Source organism: Centropristis striata, chromosome 9 (assembly GCF_030273125.1).
Source record: "Centropristis striata isolate RG_2023a ecotype Rhode Island chromosome 9, C.striata_1.0, whole genome shotgun sequence".
Taxonomy (NCBI): domain Eukaryota; kingdom Metazoa; phylum Chordata; class Actinopteri; order Perciformes; family Serranidae; genus Centropristis; species Centropristis striata.
Window position 1 is genome coordinate 15,293,709 of NC_081525.1, and position 26,371 is coordinate 15,320,079.

The 26,371-nt window shown below is 39.5% G+C and overlaps 1 long non-coding RNA gene across 1 annotated transcript; it reads right to left on the reverse strand.

Annotated features, from left to right (window-relative positions):
* Positions 1-4,455: 4,455 nt before the first annotated feature.
* LOC131978349 (uncharacterized) lies at positions 4,456-15,899 on the reverse strand. Its single transcript, XR_009394955.1, has 3 exons — positions 15,841-15,899; positions 5,244-5,347; positions 4,456-4,730 (listed from the first exon to the last, which is right to left on the reverse strand). It is a non-coding gene; the product is annotated as an uncharacterized LOC131978349 (long non-coding RNA).
* Positions 15,900-26,371: the final 10,472 nt, after the last annotated feature.

Consider the following 26,371-nt stretch of genomic DNA (forward strand, 5'->3'; position numbering starts at 1 on the left):
TGCACTGTGAGGTGTGAGCTGCTGTACCTTTGTGGTTAAGGTAGCCCCTATTTAATTAAGAAATAATCCGCAGCCGCTCCTAATTGACTCTGTTCATAGAGCGGTGCATGTGTCAGCGCCGTGGTCATGCCCACCTGCAATTTTAAATGTAAACGGATGTTTTGTGCCGTTCATCATTTGTTTTCTGTGGCAATTCAAGTGCAACAAATTGTGTGTGATGGCATCGAGTAAACTATCAGAATGTAGCCTACACTTGTTAAAAAGCATTTTACATTATACTTTTACCACATCGCATGAAGTAAAATTATTGGATACACTGGATGGGCCTATAAGCAACAGTGTATGTAAAAATAATGTCTATTTAAGGCTTATTGTGGAAGACCCAAACATTTGCAGCCATTAAACTCAAGTAAAATATTATAAACCTGCATGCAGGTCTCAAATTCCAAAAACATACACACCATCTGTAGCAGAGCTTCATACACCTCACAAAGACGACAACCTTTCAGAGATATAGATCTCACAACACAATGACTATCTGTAAAAATATGCAGTGAAAACAAGGGACCATGTAGGCACTAATCCTGCTAAGGTACTATGTGCTATGCCTCATTTTGAAAGAACTCCCACGTATGGAGCCTCATTGCAGAACATATGATTATTTAGAGGCTGTTGAATTCACACGCAATATACATGGCTGGTAGGAATGTTGCTGATGTGTGCTGTGAGGATTGCTTTTATAGAGGATAACATCAATTTGACTTGAAATTTTCATTTAATTTTTGGAGCGCGCACATGGGCCTGTCAAAGGCACTGGCTTCAGTCAGGACATGTTTTTAAGTCACATACTGCCCCCTAGTGTGAGTGTGGTGTATTGTTGGTGTAAATCAGTGCAGCTTGCTCCTGTGGGAGAGTCTGCTGTACTGATGATGCATGGAAGGCATAGGTTTAGTTAGGAAAATGCATGATTATCCAAAATTGTTGTTGGGTAGTGTGTGCATTTGTGTGTGTGTTTGTGAACAATGCTACAGATGGAGAGCATTTTTTTTTATTCAAAGCTGTTGAGTGGGGGATAACTTGTCTGATTGGGGGTCATTTGTTTTCCCAAATTTGCTTTTACTGCACTTAAACTCAAAAGATGGAAAATGTCTTCATCCAGGGAAGGCCAGGGTGAGTGTTTGGATTAGGGTTAGTGCCATATTAGGGTTAGTGTTAGGGCACATCCAAGGAATGAATTGAACTGAATTTGAACACATTTGGTTGTATACAGTATTGTGTGGATACCCAAAGTGAGCCCAAAGGGACCAAATGGGCCAGGTCATATAAATACAAAAGATATTTGGGTTCTGACATGGTGCTTCAAGTTATTTCTAGTGAAAATACAGTGTCTGTTGGTTTCTGGCAGCATCGCCAGACAGACATATGGAAATAAATAGGTGTTTGCGGTCCTCGACATGGTATACTGCTTCACTTACATTAACTGCGTTTGGTTTTGGTCGGGTTTGGATAAAAAATATGCAGCTCGAGCTGCACTATATTGTACAGTAGTGAGTTTGATGTATTCATTTATACTCAAACCCCTAAGGTAATACCGGCTCCAAGCAGGTGAATCCCCCCACCCACCCCTTGCCTGGGACCTCATGCTGTTTTGCAGGGGACAGTAGCCTGCAAAGGGTCTGCAGGGCCTTGCGGTAAAGGAGCGGAGACGTAGGGGCTTATTCGCAGCCAATGAGCACTTTAATAAGCAACTTGTTTACAGCAATCCTGACAAGGAGCCAGCAGCAATAATGCAAACAGTGAAAAGACGGGTGTGCAGGTGGAGATACAGTCACATTTTGCACAGGTGTGATGCATTAACATAGACACAGAGCTCACAGACACATACACAAAGTCATTGATTTAACCATGTTCAGCTCTTCAGACAGGTAGGCCCGGGGTTAATGGAATACTTATGGATGTAGTGTGTCTGAGGCTGAGGGAAAAGATTGGGGTGGAGGTGGGATTTGGGGTTGCGGTGCCGCCCGCCGCCTCGGTGAAGCCCCCGCTAACCGACAGAGCGCATCCCTTCGTCAGGGTGGATTAAGAGCATGTCAGGCTAGACGGAGCAGATAGCCGGGTTTATATATCACACAGGACGGACACACCGCAGCAACGCCGACACATACATCCTGCCCTTTTACAAAGGATTTTGTCACGGAACAGTTATTTATGACTCCAGATATGGACATACGCATGGGGAAATTATTCCAGGATTATATAGATGATGCTTGAAAGCCATCAGTGTTATGAATTTGAATGAGATGATAATGTTTTTTGGATGTGATGGGGCATTATTTTATAGAGGAGGGATAGAGCAGTAATATGTTACAGCTGTTAGTTCTGACATGCAGGATTTGGAATCTGGAGTGATCTGAGTTGTTGGAATTGGTGGGTGTATAGATGCAATGCATGTGCTCAGTGCTACAACTGGCAAAAGAAACCATGTGAATCTTTCACATTTCTCGATTTATAATGAACAGTGAAGAGTCAAACTGCCAGTATTTAGAAGTTGTTTAGATTTGCTCTGAACTCATCCCAAACCAAGGTAAATCCGAGGCGCTCTGTAATACCAATGCGAGCCAAGGGTACAATTGTATCTCCGAACGACTTGTCATTATATTTCAGCCGAGCAAAAATAAACATTTGGATACCGTGAAGCCAAGAATTGATTGTGGCTTTGGGGAGGGTAACATTGTAGCCCATGTAGCTTTGCCTGAGGCTGAAGCTTACCAGTGCTTTTATACATAGTTTATTCCTACCTGTTCTCTCTCCATGTCTTGGACCTGTATGATAGTATCTGCTTCAATTCCCCAGTCTGAGCAATCTGTTTGAATCCACAAGGTTGTGAATAAAACAAACCTGCTCTCCTGCTCAGCTTAGTGTATAATGCAGGACCTCGCCATTGGTCATGAATTGACAAAGTCCACATAGAGCTATATCCCACACCCTTACCTGCTGGAAATAGCCATACAGCAGATATGCTACTAGCAAGCAATGAGGTGGGAGGAATTGCATGACGGCACGGAGAACTCTCGTTGAGTAGCACAGGAAAAACCTTCGGTGCAGATGAGCAGAAAATGGGACATTATGTTCGGAGGGAGTGGAGTTCGCTCCCCCCTCAAGACGAAGGTTCAAGGTGCAGGGAGTGGACACTGGACAGGAGTGCAGGGGCGAGGCGTGCTAACAAAGCCACAGCCACCAGCCTGGTCTCAGGGAAGCACTAAGCCTGAATATTTCATGGCTCCTCCAAGCACAAAAAGACTACAAAACTGGCCTGGCTCATTTGGAGCCGAGTGCTCGCTGAAGGTCAGGACCCGAAAACAGAGAGGCAGGGGCAAAAGAGGCAGGGCCAAACATCAAACACATTTCTAATGCCTAATCATATCTATTTTTTTGCTTGTTTTGCATATTGTTTCTCTATTGGCGTAGATTACAAGCTTGGAATATCTTGTATTATTTTGGAACAGCACTCCACTTGAGACTCCCATTCTCTCCGGAGCAAATGCATTCGGTTCATTAGATTGATGTATTTTTCTTCTGGTTGGAAATGCATAAAGTTGCTTTTTATTATTATAGAAAGCCTCGATGAGGTGGGTGTAAAATTCACATTCGCTCACTTCTCCTAACAACACAAAAGAGAAAACAATGGGGTGGTTTATACCCTGCAGACCCTAAAGGGAGGCGTTTAGCTCCTTGTGACTTTGTGTGCAAAGCAACCCAAACTCCCCGCGCTGGCGCATGGCAGAGAACAACAGCAAGAACTCAAGGGCTGTCTCTGACAAAAGGGAGCAGGATAGCGGTGTCTGAAACCCTCGTGTACCTCTTCTCCTATTCCCTCCCTAATCAATATCAAAAGCAACAAAAACGCAGGCGCGAGGAAGACACACAAAAACACACGCAAAAGCAAACAAATGCCTGTTCAGTGGGGGGAGAGAATTAGAGCACGGCGCCATCTCCTCATCTTACCTGTCATTATCTGCTTTAGCTCTTAATGAGTGCTCCTCTACACTTGGTCACATCACATTTGTTTTATACAAGTCCCTTTGAACAGCTGAGAGATATTGAGCCTCCTTTGATCATGAAATCCGTCTGAATTTCAAATCAGATATGAACCTCCCCCCCATATCTGGAGCTAGGTCGTCTCCACATTTTCAGTCACTATTTTGTTTGTTTATACATCAGCCGAGGAATAAAAAAAAAAGGGGGGTGAAATAAAAAGAAAGAAAGAAATCAGATAAAGAAAAAGTGAAGATATGGGAGCCTCGCAGAAGGAGCATGTGGGTTGTATAAATTTTGTTCATTAATGTTTATGAATTTAACAGAGAAATAATAAAAGAAAAAAAGAGAAACACTGCCACAAGATGCAGTGGCGTGCCTGCTTTTTTTTTTATACTTTATTTTTTTTGAAGGCAGCCGTCTTCTAATGATGACCCTTGGCATGCTGTGGCACCTGGGACCTCCCCTAGCATGAGGGAGGCTGATGAAAATTAGCCCATTCACATTTCAAACAGAATTTGGCCTGGCCCCTGATCACAGTGCCGGGGCCCCCCTCACGGTCCTGCAGAGAGAACACGCACCACCAGAAAGGATCTCCACCCGGCCAGAGCCTCTCCCCTGGCGATCATTGCGGGAACACATGGTGACATGACTGTGGGACGTGAGGGGTCTGGATGTACTCCGGCTGTTATTCCCTGTTAAAAGATTTAAACCATTGGGGTATGATAGGTCCCTTTGATGTTTGCTAAGCATAGAGCTAGGGAACAAGGGAGAAGGAGAAAAAGGGGGGAGAGGTGGGGTGAGGTATAGTGGTGATGGTAGCGGTGATGCGGGGCAGAGGCTTGTTACTAGAAGGCAATCATCTTTGTGGAGCCACACCAGAGGAGGGCGGAGATGCGTTGAACCTCTGTTTCAACACAGCCACGCCAACAAAGGGAAGATAAAAGACAGAGGTTGAAGCCGGGGCCAAGACCCGCTGTGGAGCCAAGATTACTGCCAGCACAAAGTTTTGGCACTTCTACCACTCCAGCAACTTTTACGTTCCTAATTGCCCCAATTTGGTCTCTTTTTCTAGAGGCGGGGAAAGGGTAGCAGTGTTAGTGGGATTATGTTTCATACCAGGAGTATAGTATATGATCTAGCATGCTGACGTCTTGCATACTAATTGTAAAAACAGTGCACTATGAAGACGTGAAAACAGTACATACCGTATACGGTTAGTGTGTAGTATAGGCGTGGGACCACAGCTCATCATAGATTATATACGGACTTCCAGGTCAGTCCATCCTCATCCACTGTCCGTGACGGTGATCTGTGCAAATGTAGCAGAGAGATGGTGTTACACTAGATTATAAACTTTTATTTTGAAGGAGCAAACTAAGAATGTTGGATTTTGCATTTGTAAGGGGTAACTTCCTGTTTTTATGTTTCATTTTTTTTGTTAAATTATTTTCAGTATCATTTTGATGTAAGCACAGGTATAAGTTAGTAGTTTGTCCTTGTAAAAAGTTGGATTCTCCCGTTGTGGACGTTGTGAAGTAATTTTTGTATTCGCTGTCTTTGTTGATGAGCGAAGGTGATGACAATAGGAGGTTATCTGTATTGTTAAATACTGTACTGCTATTACTGTTATTTGTTATTACTGTTATTAAAGAGAATGAGCTGGCAGAATAAGCTTCAACTATACTGTTGTTGTGGTGTCCTCAATAAAAAAATTCAACACAGCGCAAAGTGACACCCGCTACACAAAAATCTTATTATAACCCATTTTTAGATTGGTTGTTAAGGTTTGGACATACTTTCCTCATTCCGAGTCTTTGGACAGCTGCTGTGGTCACACGGGCAAGCACGCGATTCCATTCATGCTACAATTGAGGGTCTGAAATGGTTGTTTGTGTGAAACCAAAGATCAACTATTTTAACCTACATATGTATGTTGGTATGCAACCACTTCACATAAAAAATGTACCTGATGCACTTATTTTAGCCCTAACCTTTATTTTTTTCTAAACCTAACCAAGTAGTTCCATTTCACAACATGAAACATGTGTTTAAAACTGTGGCTGATTCACAACGTTAAATAAAATGGTCAGGTATTTAAAAATGCATCCACGCGAACATTTCATAGCGGTAATATATGTAATTTTGGAAGTAACGCATACAGCCTATTCTTTTATTTAGGCATGATGCCCTGCTTGTACTTTGACTTACCATTATAGTTGTTTTGCACACTTACCATACGGTATTCCTGTACAGCAGGGGACTATTAATGATATCAGTGTGCTGTCTTTTGGTTTTACATCCAAATAATATGTATATAATCCACGAATAATGTACCTAATCTTGGCAAAACTATTTTAGCAATATCATCACATTCCAGAGAGAGTGCTATGTTATTATAACCAACAGAACTACAGTTTTCCTTAAGCTTTCTTGAGCTGGAGTAAATATGTATTTAGCCTAGCTTAGCATAAAACTAGCGAGCATGGATCGAGGGAGGTTTAAAACTATGATCCCAGCAAGTTATTTTATGCACACATGAGAATAAATTAATAGAATTAACAATTTGTGATTTAAGGGGCAGTTTTGTGCTGTTTCCTGACAACTAAATCCTAAATCCATAAATCTAGCCATTTTCCATGTTTTTCTTGATAATAACCAAAATAATTATCAAGAAAACCATAGAAAATGGCTAGATATCAGCTCTTTAATTAAACTTTTTTTGAGCTATTGTTGTTGTTATCATTATATTTATCCAATCAAATGTACCTTTAGTTGTACCAGGCTTTAAAATGAACAATAAATTATAGAAAACAACAGTGGTCCAACAATTTTTTCCATGACAGTATTTTTGATCCATATTTTGTAGCAGCGCTTCTGACATGTTTTACATTTTTTGTTACTTTACTGTCATTGCAATTGTATATGTGTTTATGTAGATCAATGGTAGCAACATGGGGCTCTTTGGGTCCTCTCCAGTAGCTCCCCTGTGGCTTTGAGAAAAAATGATATGGTAATGAATAACGGTTATTATATTTTTTCTTCTATAAACTGTAAAGAAATGTTTGACTTGGGGCCGGTCATTTTTATTAGAGCTTCAACAACTTGTGTACTGTAACAAGATTTAATCAAAGATGAAATTATATCCTTTGATCTATATCATATACATTAATAGTGAAGCAATTATCTGAGTTCAAAAATTAATGGGAGTACCATAACTTTTACTCTCTAATGAATTAGTGCGTAATTATCTGAGCTTTACACTTAGTCCTCTGTTTGTGTGTGTGTGTGTGTGTGTGTGTGTGTGTGTGCGTTGCATCCCCCTTCATGGTACAGCATCGGGAGACAGATGGAAGACAGTCTCAGCAAAGGGAATACTAAAGATCTGAAAGCGTTTTAGAAACAATTAAAATCTTTGATGGTTTAATCTGTTCACATCAAAAGCAACAATCCCTCTGTTTGATTTTCTTTTGATGACACAGTATAAAACCGATTGAGCCAACTGTTAGCAAACACTGATGTAAACCACAGACTGAGAAGTGCTATAAAGTGATATACAATCATGAGACATGATTCACTGTATTGTTCAGAATTCAATTTATATTGTTCTGTAATTAAAATTAGTGTGTCTGAATCAAAATTTGATGCAGAATATATGCTGGAAATTATGTTTTCTTCAACTGGGAAATATGCCTCTTAGCGCGAAGTCGAACTTTCGCTTTCGTTCGTTCTCATTCTCATTTTATCTCTTGCTCTTTCACAAAAACACTTAGACACACACAGCTCAAACACTCCCTACACACTTAAAGATTTGATTGAACTATTTTAAAATGGTTATTTTGATGCACATGCTGTGTTTTTGCCAAAGTGCAAAATGTGTACAGTTTATAAAAAATGATTGCATCTCAAAAAAGTAAGTTATGAACGCACTCAAAATTAATTTCCTGATTTTGTGCAACTTTTTTCCATTTACACTTTTGAGGGATACAGCTATGACATTTCTGTATTGCACTTTTAAGCAATTTATTTCATTAGTATGGACACAAGTCCATATATATTATTAAAATATGGGATGTAAGGGTTGTATTGATGTATAGCATGTGAAAATGCAACATGGTCTCACAGGAATCCGTGAAATAGCCACAGATTTGCTTAACTCAAAATCTGTGGAATAACCACGGAATCACTAAAATTTCCGTGAAACTGACACGGATTTCGCTACAATGCAAGTTAATGACAGTCATATCACGTGGCTATTCCAACATACAAAGTGATTATGTACATTCACTGAGTGAATATTTCGAAAATAAAACATATATTTCTCGCTAGAAATGTGATCGAAATCCATTTTTATGCAGAAACTAAGTCAAAGTATTGATTTTTTTACTAAAAATGAGAGAACTGTCCGCCATGTTTTTTGTTCTGACCGCCGGGCCCTTAAAAATGCTTCAAAAAATGGCACTACAGCATGTAAAAATGTAAATCTGCTCTGCGGACCTGTTCTATGCTAAATCACATAGTACACTAATACACTGTCAGAAATTATGTGCAGTATTTGTACCTTTAGGGATAAAACTGCTTGTCACTTGGGCAGTACCCTCTAAGTTACAGCTGTTGTACCCTTGACATTGGCTTGGGAAAAATACCTTTATAGCCCCTAAAACTATACACAGTTAGTTTAGGTCCAATATTGTGGGCATATTATGTAGATTGTACCATTGTACCAATGTATTGTTATATTTAGGGGCACCAAATTATAGAATACCTTTTCCCATCTGGCAAAGAACTCCATCTCCATAAAATGTTTCAAAAGATGTCTAAAAGCCCATTTAACTGCTGTTTTAAAATTCTAATTCACACACAAATACAGTTTTATATCATGTTCATATTTTTGTTTTTATATTGTTATTTTTATTATCGTCATTATAACTTGTTGATGTTATACATGTGTTTTTTTCTATTATCATTTTTTTAATTACTTTCTTATAACTATGAAGATTAAGTTGGTGGAGGCTGTAAATAAGCCCATCTGGGTTTTCTGCCTCTCCCTGCACTTTACACTATTTGTTATTTTTGTCATTTTATGTATGAACTGTGCAAATAAATAAACCTAAACCTAAATGGGCTCCTACTGTACCCCTAATTATTGTACTTATAGATATATACTGGCTGAAAAGGTAATGTCAAGGGTACAAAATCTGTACATTAGCGGGTACCGCGGCAGGCCATTTTACTCCAAAGGTACAAATTCAGCACATTACTTCTGAGCGTGTAGCTCCTGTTGTTTTTAGGTAAAAGCTGATATTAATGGACATTAGCGATTAAGGATTGGAGGCCAAGTGTTTTATTTGTCTTAATCTTTTGGTTAAATGTTTGGCTCCGGGGGAATCGCCAAAGAATTTATAACATCAGAGGACAAAAGTCTTATCAAACTGCCTAAGAAGCATTATTCTGACCTATTTCCTTGCTGTCTTTGTGCATGTTCATTAGACAGTTAATCACAGGAGGGAGTACTTCATAGGCTGGGGGGGATTAGTCGAGTCAGGGAGGCTTTTTGACATTCTGACAGTGTTCCACCGGGTCACTCCTCCTCACTTTCCTCCTGAAACTCAGCTTTAGCTCTTCCCTGAGACACTCTCTCAGTCTGTCATTCCCTAGGGAGCAAATTCATTTACTTATCTTCAAATTAGCAACAATTCAAAGGGAAGATCTGCACTGCATCTGAACCTTGCATCAGAGTGTTGATAATGCGTGCCAGTTTTATTGTATTGGGGTTTTTTTCTTACAGCCTATAAAAAGTGTTTTCACAGCTATTGTTTTGAGAATTTACTTTTCATAAAACATATATTTTCCTTTTTAATTAACACATCCTTTAGTGGAAGTCAAATCACATTCCTGCCTGCTTGTGTCTGATGACCCCAGACTACTGAGATTTGCACTTGCGCCGTGCATGCGGTATGTTTACATTTGTCTAAAAGCGGTGTAAATTGAATTCTGCTGTATGCTCCCGACAGTGACTACAAGTGTAAAGTGGCGTGTACAGAGTTGTACATACCACTCCTCTGGGGCCCCAACCCTCCCTCATTGTTCCATCAAGGCTCAGGATGATGGCTCTGAGAGCGGGAGGAAAATAATCAATAACTCACATGGCATCCTGCATCCAGGAAGATTCTGCTGTAAATTAACTTGACAATGGGGATGAAAAAGGAGAGAAAGCTCCTCTGGATATCTGTTTGTCTGCTCTCTTCCTCAGATGCGGCGGGGAAAGAAGTACCAAACGGGGAGCAATTGAATGCAAAGTGCTCGTTTTCTCGCCGACTTTTCTGCAAGCGCAGCCTACCCCCGACCCCTTGAGGCGAGACCAGCAGAAACCCGCATCAGATCAGAAGGTGACATATCAAAAACCGTGTCACAAAAAAAGGCAGTAATGGTTGCCAAAGATGTGGCAGCAGTTCTAGTTTTCTACTGGGCTCTTTCTATCGCTCCCCTGTCTATTGGGGTTGTATGGTATCAGAGGGAAACGCTCTCTCAGGCCTGCCATGTAGAAGCGGGATTTGATCTTGATGGCTTTGTGACAGTTTGGGATGAGGGATAGCGGTTAGTGCTGAACAAGAGACTCGGAGCTGATCAATGGGACTTTTCAGACAGGCCTATGTGCAGAGAAGTTATGGGATGGTACCTCTGTGCTGCTCGAAAGCTCCCCTTTCCACTTTCTCACTTGTTAATAACCACTCATCTCTTTTTCCTTTGTCTCCAAGAGCACAAGATGGCAACATACACATACATACATACGCGTACAGCTCTGGAAACTGACCTGCCGTCCACGCCTCACACTGTTAAGTTCAAGTTAGGGATGGGAATAATTAATCGATGATCGATTAATGGTCATAAAGAATTTGGTCGCTCAAGTGGAATTTTTAATTGATCTGTGTATTTTTAAAATTTTATCTATCTACCGCGTATCAGTATCACTGAACTGAAACATGGCCGAGCATTCAGCTGAATGTACGTGAGTAAGCCAATGAACTGAGAAGTAAGTTGTATAATGCTACAGTTTGTAAACTGAAATTTGCAATAAAAATTATAAAACACAGAAATACAGTATTAATTTGAGCAAAACTAGCTGTATCAAACATTGCTAGTATGAATTACTGAGTTTAATTTTATCCAAAACTTATTTAAACACAAAACACACTTAAATATGCAAGATTACTGTTAAAACTAACCTCATGCCTCTTCTGGAGCTAAAACATCAAACATTGAACTCCTTGATGTTATCTTTACGGTAACATATCACTTGAGTTAGTATTTTACGATTGACAGGAAGTCTCTTTTTGTCCTTTCAAAATAAAAGCGTCCGTTATCAAAAGAGGCTTTTGCATAGTACTGTATATCTTTTATTCTGCCCATGTCTGCATGTTTCATACTGGAGTATGTATAAAAACATAGTGATTAATCGATTAATTGATCGTTAACGGTATAGATGCTAGAGTTGGCAGGTTTCTTCCAAACGCCCATCCCTAGTTCAAGAAGTGATTGTTTAGAAAGAAAAAGCAAATGTGACTACTCTTGTGGAGGATGAAGTATATTAATATCAACATTTTCAAATCACTAGAGATTCACATAATTATATTAAACACAACAGCTAGCTCACATTATTGTGAGCTTATTGAAACTCCTGGGTGTTGTCTGATTAATATAATCTCCACATGCTGGTGTCTTTACACTAGATTGTTTCCTTGAAGAGTAAGCAACAGCCATTTCAATATTTGAACCAACACAGATAAACCTTTAATTAACTTTAAATCACGTCTTAAGATCATGGGAACATTGTCATATTTTCATCATGTGCCATATAAATCAGGGGAAATGGGACCTTGTGAACATAAGAATGACATTAAATTAAATCTTCCAGCAACATGATGTGTATAATATCATAATGGTGTTTTTCTGTAATTTCTGGCCATATTATGCTCCAATATGTATCAACAGACTATAATTTATAATAATTATTATTATTATTTATAAATTTTAAGCAATTTAAAATCTGACCATTTTTGACAAAAATCAAAATGTATGACTTTTTTGTGGTGGGTCATTTTTGGACATCCCATAATCTGGTGTTTTTCTGTAATTTCTGGCTATATTATACTCTAATATGTATAAACAGACTATAATTGACCCATTTCTAGCATTTTTAGGCATTTTGAAATTTGACCATTTTTGACAAAAATCGAAATGCTATAGTATGACTTTTTTTGAGGAGGTAATTTTTGGACATTGCATAATATCGTAATAAATCGTTATTTTTTTTAAATGTAAAGCAGCTTGTCCTTTAATTCAGTGAAGCTAATGTTAGCTTAAGCAGTGAAACTGATTAACTTTCACTACAGTCATCAGTCGCATATTCGAACCTTGACATTACCAGTAGTTTGTTATTTGTACCACAAGTTGACAACCAAAGAATTGTTTCAATAATTATAATTTGTTATTCATGGACACTATATACTGCAACTCTGTCTAGGCACTAATGTTAGCTAGAAAAAAGCATTTTAGCTAGCTGTAGCTCAATTAGTCATAAATTGGTAGTAGTAATTAATTAATTAATATATCTTACCAAATGCTGAAAGGTTTTTTTTCTGTAAAATAAATTAGCTAAGTTCTATGTTTTTTTTTTCAACTGACTGTCCATCTTTATATGCAGTCTATGCTCACTACAAATATATTTTAAGTAATGGTATATAAATCACCAATACAGATCTGGAATGTAATTTTGGAAAAGGAAATATGATATTGTTTATAACTACTGTAGATATTTTCTCCAAATCCTTAAGCCCAGTTGACACAACCAGCACTAAGTGACATTTTTATACTTTGTTTAAAATTCTTAAAAAAGAAGAAATTCTTTGAATAATAGTGAGGTTATTTTTCCACATTAGGGTCACAGGCTTGCTGTGAGTCCTAAGAGATGAGGTGATCATAAAGGTCCCTCCTACTTGTTCAAAAAGTCGAATCAAAGACTGCAGACAGGGCCACAGACAGATGAATGAAGGCACCCAACTACTGTGCCATGATGGCAGGTCTCAGAGGTGCACGGTCACCAAAAGAGGAAACATGTTAAGGATCAACTGCCAGCAACCACGTGAAATCAAAGACAATGACATACAGCAAGGCACCTTTTACCGTTTTAGAGGCAGCTGTAGAGGAAGTGCAGGTTTCATTATGGATGTAATGGAGAGCCGGCCAAGGTCAGAAAGCAATCATCATCCTGACACCTCGCCCAGCAGGCAGCGCCGCTCCTCGGGGCACCGCAAGCGCTAGAAGAGCTGTCTTACACATAACAACAACAGCAGATAGAGGCCAAAGGCAATGTCACAGGCCACCCCTCCATCGATAACAGTGCAAAGGACCTGTAAGAGAGCTTTCTCGTAGCAGAAAATAGGGCCTGTCAGCGTGCAAAATTCTAGGGCTTCATGTCAGAGAGCGTAGTCCAGCAAGTGATCTTGGGTGTGGACATGTGTTGACTTGACATGTCTAAACTGGCTGGAGTAGCCAAGAATAACTGGCTCTTTTATTGGAGCTATCCAAAGCTCCAGCATATGGCAGGGCCCATGGTGGCGTAAAGTAAAGACAGGAGGCAGAAGAGCATGAGGCTCGTCCCGGGCATGAGCTGCCATCCCCGTAGAGGAGCCCTGTAATTAGCAAGGCTAATGAAGAATAGGGCTGAGACTAATGTCCCCGCTGACCTCCGAGCCCTCTTGGCAGGGTGAGAGGGTGGACTTCAACAGAGCAGAACATGATACTATGCTATAGCCATTAACCCTGACCCAGCACTCCCCTCAGGCTTACATCTGGTGCAGGACTGGACCGGTACCAAATCTCAGTGGGCAGCAAGACTAAATACCTGGGTCCACGGGTAATGAATTGTCTGATAGGCCCTATTATCTCTCATCTACTCCAATTCACTAACTGTAAAATCAACCTTTAGGAGACAGTGTGTGCTATAACCAGGGTTGTGCTTCCCATACCGCCACCATTGACTTAAAAATGCAATTCAAAAGTGCATTTGAAGCATCCTCACGAGTCCTCGTTTAAAGTCTGCACACTGTAGATATTCCATCATTATAGAAACTGTTGTTGTCTGTTTTGCACAGCATGGTTCCTCACACTGTGATTACATAGCGGAGGAAGACACCTGTCACATGGAGCTGTTACTAGCTGTTACTAGCTGTCAAAGCTTCCTACAGATTGGTTGCTGCTCATATGAATGCGTAGAAAAAATGACACCTATACTTGAAGTGTATAATTTTGTGTTTGTGTATGCCCAAATCCCAGTTTCAGAAACAAAACGCTACAGCCGAAGGAGGCAAGAAGAATTACAGACTGGAAAATGATTCAGAATTGGTATTTAGGGTGAATAATGTTCAGTTTTGGGGCAGCTGTTTGTTGCTGCAAGGTGCTGGAGATGAAAGACAAGCAGTGTAAAATGCCCAAGAAAAGGACCGTCCTGAAGTATATATCAGCATCAAATTAGTTGTGATGACACATTTGAATGCTAACAGAGCAACATGACTGTCACCAGTCACCATTATAAACAGCAGCCCCACTGATGTGTGTCAAGCTTTACATGTGAATGAAGAAAAATACACATCAAACAATGCAAAATAATGGACATCCCAGTAGAAAGTGGCACAGAGCACAGATGGCCATTATCACAATCCATCTAACGGTCTGTCAAAAAAAATATATTTAGCTTATAAATAACTATTGTGATGTTTTGGTTAGCTCATGAAAGGACTTCTTTAGCCATGCTGGCAGCATCAGTCTGTCAGGAGTGGTTCACTTAGTCCTCACTGAAATTACTAAACCACTTTTGTAAGAATTGTCATAAAATGTTGTGCAGACTGTTGTCCCGAGAGGATGAAGCCTAATGGGTTTCATAATTCACTGGATTTATATGTAGCACCATGGTTCATGACTAAGTACCTAAAAAACTAAAAACATTCCCACTAGCCTCAGCTGCACTCTGTGTCTAGTTCTAATTAGCAACTGTTAGCATGATAACATGCTAAACTAAGATGGTGAGCTTGGTAAAAAATAACACATTCCCACAAAATTTGGGACCTAAATAAAACAGAACGAATCATTTTGACATATATTCAACTGTCAAAAGTTATCATTGTCATTGTGAGCATGTAAGCATACTGACGTTAGCATTTAGCTTAAAGCTGTGGATGTTATTGTGTTAACACCAAACGCAAAGCTAATTTTCCACATGGGTTTTTCGTACAAAAATAATTTATATTTTTTCACTTTACTCGAGTGAAATGCATCAGTGTTGATACCAACAAAAACATATTCTTCTTTCTTTTGGTCAAAAACCAGATACGTTGGAAACCAAACAGACATTTGTGGTCATAATATCACATGTCGGTGCAAACAGCTCAGCTCAAACAGCTAATACAGTGGTTGAAATGAAGAAAAAAAAAATTTTTTTTGCTGTGATTTAATTGCAATAGATGGGCCAAAAGTATGCCAGAATAATTACATTATGACGCAGATTTGTAAAAAGTCTAAATTCATGCTTTTTCAGGTCTGTCAACAAGAGTACAAGCAAACAACTTTAAAAATATGTGTTTTCTGAATGGAGTCTGTATTTGCATCTTTTTGTGTTTTACATTGACTCTGTATGTATTCTTGTCGCACAAAAAGTTCACTTTGCTTTTGTTGTGAACACACCATTTCTGTAGAATGAGATGAGCAAAAGTTATAACACCATAAAATGTATTGTTAGAATTTTAATACCTGTATGTTGCTGCCACTGACTTCTCCTGAGGATAGGTGTTTCTTCCTCTGTGCGTGTGTGTGTGTGTGTGTTTCAGGTCCTGCCACGCCCCTCTCTGCATGCCTGATTTACCCACACCTGAATGTGATCTGTTTATCAACCTCCAGACCCAGTGATCTGCCCCTCTCTCTTCTGCCACTGACATGTTTGGTTGACTGTTGCTGGTTTTGTTGCTGTAGCTGTTCTTAAACTGCTCTGTTCAAATAGCGTTTTGTTACAGCAACATTGAATGTCAACCTACTTTGTCAAGGGTGTCTGGAAGCCTTATAGGGGTTCTCTGCCATTTTTGTTAACCATTTTTCTCAGGTTTTCTGTTTAGTTAGGGAGCCAAGTACTGTTATATTTTGTTTGGTTGATTAGCTGAGTCTTTAGTTTGTTATTTTAGCCTTGGAGACCCTGATGATTTAGTTGCTTTCTTTTTTCTGTGGTGTGTAGTTGGTTTATTTTTGTTCATTGATTTTATATGTAAATATATGATGTTCATTGTTAAACTTAATGTTACAGCAGTCATTTTTTCTGCCATGTTTTGGGTTACTTCTAGTGTCCCCTAGACAGTAAATTAAGGTTGTAACACTATACTATTGTCTTTATACAGTGTCTTTATTTTGGGTTTTATGTTATATATTTACATTTTTACCAACATAAAATGTCTGATAAATATTTTTTATCTGATCTATCTTAAAATGTTAATGTAAAAGCTGAAGGTGTTCCTGATACTGTATACTACATCTACACTACAGGGTTTTCCACACAGTGGTACTGTGTGAAAGAAAAATATTGGCAGGATAAATCAAAACAGGAATATATCCTATACCATATTTGTAAAAAAGAACAAAAAACACACTGGTTTTGTATGTGTGTCTGTTTGGTTAGACTAAGTTGAGGAAAAGGACAGATAAATATTGTATAAATGAATTTATTGTGTAATGTGAGCAATCAAATTAATTAAGGGGTCCACAGCTGTTGGAGGCGAATAAGGCCATGAATTTTTCAGTGCTACCACTTCTCCCTAAGATTTTACAATAAATATTTCTGGAGGTCTTGGATGAATTTTTCATGGCTGAGTGGGGGAGATGAAAGGCGAATGAGGGATCCAGGGGACGGGAGCTCTCTGCTGCTGACACACCACAGAGAGGTGCATCGGCTCCAATCTTTATCAATGAAACCCAACCGGCACTATTGCTTTAATTACCCTGCTTTGTCAAGCATTCCTCTATCAATAAAGAAAGGCCGGGCCGTGTGGTCGGCTAAAGGAGGAGGAGGAAGAGGAGGAGGAGAGGGGGTGATATCATGAGCTCCACTTGTTTTCATGCCCTCCCACTTTAACAGAGGAAATGATGTAACCGTGATCGAAAAGCAGAACAAGTCTAGACCACCTCGCCATGCCACTGCAATACAACTGCAACCTGCATTTTATTTGGGGGGGGAGAACGGTCATATCAATCCCAACAGTGTGATGGTACAGCAGCAGCACCTTTAATTCAACGCTGTATCATTTATTTATATATCGTATCCTTGTAGGAGACAAATCGATGAAGCATCAAACTGCTACATCCATACTAATGTATACAATATACCATGAAATGGTAATAAACACCATTGATTTGCATGCTATTGTCTAAGCATGAGGCATAGACTGGATGAATAAATCAGAATTGCGCACAACTTGTATGTTTCCCCTGATTTGGTATTCAGGGAGGATCCTGATGTAACTAATTCAGGAGAGACATCTGTTGGGTGGGCAATGCATCAGCTATATTCCACCTGGAGTAGCATCCATAAACAGCATCCCCCCTTTTCACCCAGTGCTAAAATACCCGGAGAAGAGAGCAGGGATGGTGTTGGTGGAGGTTCTACTTATTCCAGGTTCTGAACATCTAAAATCTTAAACATGTATATGAAGCTATGGGAAGCTTTGTTCAGTGAGGAGAGCAATCAGGTGTGAAATGGACATATCACAGACTGTGCGTCCAAAAATATGCGGACAACTCTATATTTTAGCCTGGGGTTTTTTCCAGTTAATTTAAATCTTAAAGCTGCATTGGATGATTTTTTGGCCACTTGGGGGCAGCAGAAACCAGCTGTGTACACAACATTGACCTGTTATCAGTCTGTAGCGCTTCCCTCAATAATATTTAATAAGGGGAGAGCTTTTGGGTTCTTTTATTCCATTAGCAATATTACTTTTAACCCTAATTTTACAGAATTTAAATATAATCTTGTATTTCTATGATCTTATCCCTCTGTTTTTTAAACTCTCTAATTCACTGGTTTTAATATCAATTATTTTATCAGACTTTACAATATTTGTCCCTTTAACCTATGAAATAAATCCTTATACAGAATCATGCAAATAAAATGATGAAACACCAGTTTGAAGTAAAGAAACCTCAATTATTTACTTATCCACAAATAAAAAAAGACTATTTTAAACATACAGAATAGTAAATTAAAGTGACTTATTTTCAACACTTTTTATGCAATTATCTTCACAAATATGAAACAAAATAAATATCTCTATTTCAAATATATGAGAAAAACACTCAAATGTCCCTCATGAACGCCAAACACACTTTGTGGGCCCACACACACACACAACAATACAAGCCGGCACTACTTAATTATGCAAATCAAAATAAAGTTGCAGGCCTGATGTGTGGCTCGGGTTCGTTGCGGCCTCAAACAAAATGTACGTTATGCTCCAGCTGAGCAAAATGAATGAATCAATACCTTCACGTTTCTCGTCCTCACGTCCGTCCGCGGGATGACACGCACAGCTCCGGTCTCCTCCGTCTCTCGTTGAAACAGCGGCTCCTCTCGGCTCCGTCCAGCTGCGTTAGCTTGGCAGTTCCCCTAGTACGCCCACGTGTTGTGGCGAAACTCAACTAATGCGCTGTCCTCGTAGCGTTAGCTTCCTTCTTAATCAGCGCGACACACCGTGCAGCTTCGTGTTGAAGTCACGGCAAAACTGTCGTGCACTCGTACTGTCCCGACGGTTGCTTTAACACTCGCAGTCACAAATACACACAGTGTCCCACTTTTTAACTCTTGAAAACTTTCGTTACCTGGTCATCACATTCATGCTCACTCACGCCTTTCCTTACATCTTTCTTCTCTCCTCCCCTTACTCTCTGTCCCCCCCCCCCTTCTCGTCCGTGAGAAACACCTGCCTCTCAGACGCTCAGACCACCTCATACAATTAGTACAGACAATTACCAGAACATTGGTTCCTACCCAAATGAATAAACAAACAAAATCTTAAAATGATAACAAACATTTCTAAGATATTTTTGAATACTTTTTAGCCTAGTAGGCTACTACTTTTTCTTTTAAATATATTTATATATATATATATATATATATATATGTAGACATGTATATTTCTAATTATCTCTTTTTTAAATAATCATGTTTTGCAACTAGGTTACAAGTCTAACCAGTTGAAATGGCTAATGTGTTAACAGTACCGCTAACAGTACCCTATGTATACATCCAGTGGACACGCAGCCACACTGGCATTCACTTGGAGGTGTGTTTCAGGCAAGTGAGTGGAATGTTAGTCCAATATTTACTCTCCTTTCAGCTCTGTTTCCACAACTCCAGAGGGAAATATGTGACTCTTTAGCTTCTACATGCGCCACTATTACCCCTTTTTTGACCAAAGCAGTTTCAGGGCGGGTTCGAAGCCGGTGCTAGTGCTGGTTCACAGTTGGTTCAACTTGCACGCCAGCTCTGAACCGGTTTGCTTTTCCACAGGCTCTAGAGCCAGGTCATTACATCACTGTTTACGTCTATATGTGTCTCTATCCTCTCAGCAAGTATAATAACAATGGCAGACTACATGTCTCTACAACACATCAGTATTGCTCATTCTGATCACTATGGATGCTGAATACATTTTTATTAACACTGAACATAAGATCTTAATGTTGGACTAGCCCGCTAATGTTAGCACGCAATCGATCATCCGCTAACATTAGCATGCTAGCTCGCCCGTATCAATCACACTGCTGTGAAACAAATCGAATAAATGAATGATACACGTTTTAGTTAGTCTCTCTCTCGCACCAAGTTGGTCTTGTTGGCCAGATAACCCCGCCCCCAGCCTCTCACGTAAGCTATTCGCGGTTCAAGACCAGCAAAGAGTTGGTGCCGCTCTGGAACCAGCCTGGAGCCGGCTCTTTGGCAGTGGAAAACCAAAGTTCACACTTAGGCACTGGCCGGGAACGAGTTCTCGTTGAAAATCGCTATATGTTCTAGTTTCTAACTGTGCCTATCTGCTGTTTGGTGCTCAGGAGGTAGTGGACACACAGTCAGTGATTAGAGGCAGGATACAGCTGAAACATTTAGCCAAACCATGCCAAGATGTAAGTTCTCTAAAGTTGGGCCTTGTTTTTTCTGGGCCCAATCATTGCTCTACACCCCCCACCTCTCAATCCCCGAGTAGCAGAGTTGTGGTTTAGTTGGATATGTTCGTCTAGTCTGCAACAGTCATTGATTCTCTATCTGACTGAGGTTTGTGCAAGTAAGAATCTATGGCCCCGACCATGGCTCTGAAATATCACAAGCTGAACTGTACTATGTAAAGACGCATCCACAGAGCCGGTAAACAGGTAAAGGAAACAATTTCACTATTGAGTGGAATGTATTTTTTCCTAAGTGTTTTAGTTGCCTAACCTTGACCTTAACCCAATCCAATGCATTTTAGATGACTGTGAGCCAGGCATTATTGGCCAACATCAATGGTGGACCTCACAAAAGCTTATGTTACTAAATCCAATTCCAGCGTGCCTCCAAAAAAGTTTTGGAATTGCATGTAGGTGTAATGTTTGGTGGTCCAAATACCTCCTAACACATCGTGTGTAATACAGTGTCAATGTGGTAATCTGTGTTCTACGAGCTATGTTGTTTTCCAGTCTATTAATAGAAAGCAAAGCAGGCTTGCTATCAGGCAGCTCCACTCAGCACTTAGGAAAACCGATTGTTTAATTCTGTTATATTCTCACCAATCAATGCGTTCACTTCAAAGCGATGGGAAACGCTTGCATCCAAAGTAGATTGATCACTTCTAATACAAGTCATTAACATACAAGTTGTTAACAAGTGAGGCCTCTGTACTGTATCTAGGAATCAAGAGAGTCATCGATAAAGCCATTCTAAGACTTTTAATGTCTTAAAACCTTGAGTACACACTCCTCCACTCTGGAATGGGATCAACCACTGTTAAACCGTTTTCTTTCATTCTTCCCTTCCCTGTTTTTTTCTTTCTGTCTATCTCTCCCTGTCCCTCGTTCACTCAGTCAACCTCAGCCACTTAGCTTGAAGCCTGTACTACGGCATGAGACCACTGGTATACTTTACTGATGATAAATTTATAAGCCAAACGGAGGGGAAAGTATTAAACAACCTTGTGAATAGCCGGGGTTCGCTTTAACCGAGGCGGCGTATCCTTTTCATCAACAAAAATAACTCTTCAAAGGCAGTAAAAGCATGCTTAGAAAGTAAAAGGCCATTTTAGCAGACGAGGCCGATGTTGGGAGGGTGAAAACAGAAACAATCTAACCTCTGATAGCCCACAACTCCCCCGCACCACCTCCCCTTCCCTCCCTACTATCCCCAACCTCTTGCCACACCACTACCAACGCAGCACACATCCCGCCCCTTAAAAAAGCTAAATCAAGGCTTTGAAAAACATACAGTGTCTTTAATAATTCAAGCATTGGTGGGTTTGAATGGGCTCTTTAGCGTAGAAATATACAGTCTCCTGATATAAGATCAGTCCCTCAGGGGGCTCCCTCAACATCTTACTGCAGTGTGGCCTTTCTTAACTGCACTATGGGCTGCTGCTTAAGATGCAACTACCTGCCTGATTATATTAAGTAGAAAAAATGTCATGTACACAGCATTGTATGGGGTGTACCAGCAGTTTTAAAAAATATATTTTTAATGGGCGTACGTATAAAAAAAGAAAAGCGCTGTGAACTTATAGTGAATCCATAAATCAAGTGCAAAGTTTTGCAGTAAAGCAATTATTGCAGTTGACTAGCATCTTTACTGGGGTTGTGGACTAACACAGGATTGTAAATATTTAACTATCTTTGCACCCAATGCACATTCATATTTCATCAGGTTTCTTGCAGTTTATTCTCAAAGCAAAGTGTTGGACTGCATAATTATTTCAGTTTAGCATTTTTTTCCCAACCTATTACTTTCATAAATACAGGAATTTGAGTTATAGCTCCTCAGAGGGCTAATTTAAGAAAAGCATGCATTAATTAATACAACCTAGATAGAAAGGAAGAAATCCCTAAGTAAGTAAGCTGTTGGCAGATATCAAGGATGATTTTCGCCTTCAAAGGAAATGGGGATGGATTTGAGAGGATGCGGCGGTTTAATCAATACTGTTGACTCTTGAGGTTGGCAGGTGTGGTTGGTGCGTACCTCTCAGTAGAAGCATTTCCATCATTCAGGAAGAAAACCTCAACTGGAAATCTACTCCCCAACTTTCCAAGGCTCTCTGAGTGTTTAATGGTAGTTAATTTCCGATGTTGCTATAATACAGGCATCTCTTTTTCTTTATTTCAGTGTACAGTACAGTACAGTGTGTGACTTCAAACACTTTGTTGTATGCTTCCATTTGTGTGCATGTCCATTCTCACATCTGATGTGTGGAATAATGAAATAAATATCGAACTCTTAAATATTTTAGTGCATTCTAGGAGTAAAGTGGAAGTGTTTTTCTGACAGACCTTGCCCCCCGTCACCCCTCCACCCTCCACCTCTCTGTCTCTCTTCACAAATGCATTGTGTGCACTGGCCGGCCCAATCCATCACTCGGCGTCTGGCGGGAGAAAAAGCACTTTCCCAGGGTGGGTGTTTTTTAGTTCTGCCAGCGCTGCTGTTTCAGTGGGCACCCGTGAGACCTCGCTGATGGACACTCTGGTCATCACTGGCAGGGAGCTTTGGGACTCTCTTCAACCTCCCATCCCCTGCTTCCCCCCTCTTCCTCCTATCTCCACCTCAGCCTGTTCCACTCACCTCATGTTTTCACCAGCACCTTCCTTTGTCCCAGCAGTGTATTGCACTCCTTTTTGACAATGATGACTACTGTACCTGCCTGAATTCTCCCTTGCAAAGTGGCTTGGCCTTCAGAGACCAACCACACTCTGTTCGAGGCATCGGGCCTCTCAGCGTGGTTGAAGACATGAAAATACGATTACCGCATGAAAGCTAATACCAGCAGGAGGAGATAAGGCAACGCTTTAGATTACAGCCCCCAGTGCACAGCATAATTACGATGGTGTAATCTTTTGTGCTCCTGGTGTACCAGCACGGCACATAAAACCACACATATGTAGGTACTGGTACTGGGGAACTAAATTTGAAGTTTTGAAAGAAGAGGGTAACAATTCAGGATCTTACAAAGAAATGACACTGTTTGTTTTTAACTTACTTTACTTTACTGGGTACCTATTCTATTATTAAACCCCCCTTCCTGTTACTACCTTGTAGTTACCCCAACAAAAGAGTATCATCAGTGCTTTAGATTACAGTCAATATATCCTGTAGTTACCTTGTAGTTAAATGTGACAAAACGGGAACTAATAGTGCTTAAGACTACAGGCCACATACCCTGTTACCTCATAGTTATAAGGAACAAAGGGAAACTAATACTGCTTTAGATTGAAGCCTGCATACACTATAGTTACCCTGTAGTTGAATGTCATAAAAGGGAACTACCTGAGGGAAATACCCTGGAGGTACCCCATAGTTAAATGGAACATACAGGGAACGATAACAAGCCACACATCCTGTAGTTATCCTGCAGCTTAATATAAATGGTAAATGGTAAATGGACTGCTCTATAACAAGGGGAAACTTCGTAATGTCTTCATAACAACAGTGTAAGTTCTTTGTAAGATCCTGAATTGGATCCCTTTATTTATTCCATGATTCCAAGTTTACATCTTGTTCCCCTTTATATGTATATATACTGGTACATACCTTTTAGGAGCCTCCAAAAGCTTACACCATACCTCCAGAGTAATTACACTTCATATTGCTAGCTGTAATCCAAAGTGTTACCAGAGATAATCAGATTTCAGATTATAATTGTTCTAGTCTTGATCATATCTAGTGGAAGATTATATTCTGAAGGGATTCTCAATTGTGCAGCCGGGGAGACACACACGCACACACACACAAATTTTTTTCCATTCAGCTCTATTTTTTTCATCACAGCCATTGAAAGCACAGAAGAAGAGGGTTTTGCGCATGTATGTGCTCAGAACAATTATGTAGAAATAAATCTATTCAAATTGAAGTCTGCTCCAGTTTTACTCCGACAAACTGAGATTTGATTTCCAAAATGCTCGCTCGTCTCTTCTACACAAAGAAGCCAGCGGGGAGAGGGTGCAATCGCTGGAGAGAAGTGGGCTGGAAGGCAAATCTAGGTGATGCGTATGTTCTTAGAGTGCCCCTGGGTCTTCCATGGGTAGGTAGGATCTGACAAAAGAGATCTGTACAACAAAAAAATCCTCCACTCTGCTTGAGCATGGGATATTAAGCCCAGATAAAGATTCTCTCTTAAACATACTCCCTTCTCTCTTTTCATCCCTCTTTCTTCCCCTCCCTCTGCAGTGGCAGAAGAAATTACCCATTGTACCATTAGATAAACCCAAACAGCCCTCTCCGTAAGACCTCCAGTTCCTCGTGCAGTCCCAGCTTGGCGTCCCTCGGGTGTTTGTTCAAAAGGAAAACTCTGCGGTGCCTCCGGGGGATGTTTAACTCATTGCAATGGCAAGTATTTAGAGAAAACTCAACAAGTTTGAGGCTGTCAAAGCCAGAATCCAACTGTCAGGCAGAATTATGTCTCAGAGGCGTCTGATGTGAGGTAATGACCAATTGCATCATTTTGACAAACCCACCATCGATGAGAACTAGGGCAGACGGCGATTGCTTTTGCACAAGTGTTTCATTTGAATTTGAAACAGTGCTGCTAAGTGCATTAAATGATGCTGATTAACAAAGATTATAGCTGCAGCAGGGATGTGATTTCTGTTTTGATACGGAGCATAAATTGAGGCAGAGCAAACAGTTTTTTTTTTGAGTGGCTGATGAATAATTGAACGTCAGCAGAGGGTACATCAATAAAGTGGTAATGAAGCATATTTGTGTGAAATTTCTAATTCTCAAACTCTGTCACTATTCTAGCAATCTGTAACATCTGGTGTTATGATGAAGCTCACTGTATGTTAATTTGATTCATATTAAAGGGCACCTTTTTCAAATGTGCCCAAAAATAATTCAAGACAAAAAATTATTGAAACAGAATAATAAGAGCATCATTAATACTACTACAACTCCTACTACAGCAAATCATCATCATCATCATTATTATTATTATTATTATTATTATTATTATTACTACTACTACTTTTTGTCAGAGGTGTTTAAATCTAAAATAAAATATTTCTTAACCCTAGTCCGAACCCTGACCTTGGTCCTAATATTAATATTATTGCTATAAGTATTATAAAAAAAATATAAAACACCTGTTTGTGTTATGTCATTTACCTAAATTGTCGTTTCATTTCTAGTCCTTATTCCTTAACCCCTGTATTATTGTTTTCTTTTTCTTATTGCTTTTCTTATTGTTATTACTTTTCTTATTATTATACTTATCAAAATTACAATTTAAGTCATTCTGTAAAACTATATTGTCATGTCATGTAGCTAATTATATATATAAAAATAGAGTATTTCTTAACCCTAACCATGACCCTACCCCCGGTACTATTTTTTCCTTATTATTTCTATTAATATTATTATAATATTTCATATTAATTACCACCTATTCTGTCATGTCATTTAATTGTTGCTATTATTGTCATTTGATGAAGTGATTTCATTCAAAACACAATATTTCCTGACCCTAAACATTTTTTTTTAATTATTACTATTATTAGTATAATTCTTGTTTATTACCACTTGTTTTTGCCATGTCTTATTACTATATTGTCATGTCATGTTGCTATTTCCTCCAACATATAATATCACTGAACTGTAACCCTCTGTGGCTCGGGGTAAGGGTTAATATAAAATGACAAAATACACAAAACACTTTATACACAAAGCACTTCAAATCATCTTTGCTGATGATGATTTTGAACAGCAGTCTTTTCAAAACTAAGGCTTTGGTGCCCTCTATCTTTGAATCAAGGTGGCAAAAACATTATCAATGAAATGCAAACTGATCAAGAGTTTCTGTGGATTTTTTAAATTCATTTTGGAGCGCGTTCATATGATATATAGCCAATAATCTGTAACAGACATGAGAGTAGAAAAGAGTGTATTCTGCCAACACAACAAGTTTATGTGACGTGGATATTGTAAATGATGCTGAATAATTCAGTTTACAGAAGCAATGCATCACTTAGATTTTTTTATATTTACAACAGTGTCTACAGGTCACTTTCTTTGGAGTAAAAC